Source organism: Panthera leo, chromosome A1 (assembly GCF_018350215.1).
Source record: "Panthera leo isolate Ple1 chromosome A1, P.leo_Ple1_pat1.1, whole genome shotgun sequence".
NCBI classification, from domain to species: domain Eukaryota; kingdom Metazoa; phylum Chordata; class Mammalia; order Carnivora; family Felidae; genus Panthera; species Panthera leo.
In genome coordinates, this window is record NC_056679.1 from 225,738,860 (window position 1) to 225,741,622 (window position 2,763).

Below are 2,763 nucleotides of genomic sequence, written 5' to 3' on the forward strand. Positions count from 1 at the left end.
ATATAAGTGAAATCATGTGGTATTTATGTTTCCCTGTCTGACATATTTCATTTAGCATAATGCCCTCTAGGTCCATCCATGTTGTTGCAAATGGCAAGATTTTATTCTTTTTTTATGACTTGAGTTGTACTAATTTCTGACATGCACTATGTCATTCCCTCCCCAAACAAACCCCAAGAATCAAGTATTCCTACAACTTCCTTTTTTTCACACCCAGAAATGGAGACCTTGAGAGTTCCAGAATTTGCCCAAGGTCAACTAAGAAGTGGCCAAATGGGAGACTCAAAAGAAGTCCAATTTTGAAGCCCTTACCTACTAAACCACACTGCTTTCTGTAACCTTGAATGATTGTGAATGCAGCCAGTAGGGGTCCATCTGCTTTAGTCCTCCATTCAACTTGTTTTTCCCAATGTCCACCCTCTCCCTCCACTCTTCCCTTGACATATGCCTTGAACTTGACTGTGATTGAAGGAGTTTCCAAGGAATACCACTTGCGATACAGTTTCGAATTCTAGATGTCATGTCTGCGGTCGCTTACATTTTCCTTGCCTACAGAACCTCCTTCCTTGGTGTACAAAACAGCACTGATCATTTTTAGCTCGCCTCTGTTCTGCTGCCATGCACGATTAACTTTGCCGTTACCCTCGGGCCCTTTGGGACATTAATATTTGACTGACTTCACTCATCCATTGGCAGTCCGTGTTTCGAATTCTTTGTTAGTTCTCCAATATATTAGATTGTGACTCGCCAAGTTGAATTTCAGTCCCTCTGTGGTTTTCTCCTCAATTTATTCCTCTGCCATTGCAGCAATTCCCCATTTAGCATCAGATTTCATTACTGTGGTATTTCCACATTCTTCCAGTTTGTCAATAGAGATGTTAAGACCAGAGAGACCTTCAAAGTGACCCCTTGGTTCCTGTCTCTATTCTCTTCCAGTGACACCAACCAGGAATAGGTTAAAGCGAATACAGATGGTGAAACTGAATTGCGAGAAGCACCTAAACTTCTTGCCAAGGGTCAAAAGAATTACCCATGTGGCAATCATATGGAAGGGGACTTGGAACAGCAGGAATCGAGCGGTTGCAGTAAAACTAGAAAACACAAGGGAGAGGATGAAACAACCTTAGTTCTTGTTGCTAGAGATAGCATGAGGAGCGACGTGTATAGTGCCCAGAACATTGTTACAAGTTCTTACAAAACAAATTGTATTTTCTCAGAAATGGTTAATGTCATTTTACTTTCACAGCCGGGGTTGTTTTTCATCTCTTCAAAACCATCACCCCAGAAGGTGAACGTTATCTCCATTCAATGTATAGAAATGGGGAAGCACGAAAAGATACAAAAGCACTGATTTGAAGTGATACATGCACCCCAATGTTTATAGCAGCCTTGTCAACAATAGCCTAATTATGGAAAGAGCCCAAATGTCCATCAGCTGATGAATGGATTACACACACACACACACACACACACACACACACACTGGAATACTACTCAGCCATCAAAAAATGAAATCTTGCCATTTGCAATGATGTGGATGGAACTAGAGTGTATTATGCTGAGTGAACTAAGTCAGTCAGAGAAAGACAAATACCATATGATTTCACTCGTGTGGAATTTAAGAAACACAACAGATAAGCATAGGATAAGGGAAGGAAAAATAAAATAAGATAAAAACAAAGAGGGAGGGACAGCTAGGTGGCTCAGTTGGGTAAGTGTCCAACTCTTGATTTCAGCTCAGGTCGTGATCCCAGCGTCATCAGATTGAGCCCCACGTCTGGCTCTGTGCTGAGAGCACAGAGCTTGCTTGGGATTCTCTTGTCCCCCAGCCCCCCTCTGCCCCTTCCCCCTTTCTTTTTCTCTCTTTGTCTCACGCACACTCTCCCTCTCTCTCTCAAAATAAAAATAAACTTTTAAAAACCAGAGAGGGAGGCAAACCATAAGAGAGTCTTAACTATAGAGAGCAAACTGAGGGTTGCTGGAGGGGAGGTAAGTGGGGAAATGGGTAAATGAGTGATGGGCATTGAGGATGCTTGTTGGGATGAGCACTGGGTGATCTATGTAAGTGATGAATCACTAAATTCCACTCCTGAAACCATTATTACACTATATGTTAACTACTATATGTTAAGAACTTAAATAAAATCTTGAAAGAAAAACAAAATAGAGACTGGGAAGCAACTTGACAAAGCCCCTTTCTCTTTGGCATCAGACCAAAGTCCACTCATTTCTAGTAAATTTGGAAAGGCATCTGAAATTTAGCAATACGACTAATAAATTGTACATAATAAACACACAATAAATATCTGTTTAATAAAAATCCTTTGCAATCAAATCAGAAGTTCTGTCCTGAAGGTTCAAGAAGTGGTGTTTCTACAAGAGAACCATACCTTGATCCTTCCCTACCCTCTCCTGTATGTCTGTGGGGGCATTTGACTTCTATCTATTAGAAGACTTGTGGTACTAGTTTGCTCAGGCTGCCATATAAAATGCCACAGTCTGGGTGGCTTCAACAACAGACATTTATTTTTCACAGTTCTGGAGGCTGAAAGTCCAAGAGCAAGGTGCCATCAGGGGTGGTTTCTGGTGAGACCTCTCTTCCTGGTCTGTAAAGAGCCACCTTCTCGCTGTGTCGTCACGTGGCCTTCCTCTGCATGTGCATGGAGAGAGAGAAAGAGAGGGAGAAAGGGAGAGAGATCTGGTGTCTCTTGTTCTTCTTATATGGACACCAATCCTATTGGATCAGGGTCCCGATCTTACAGT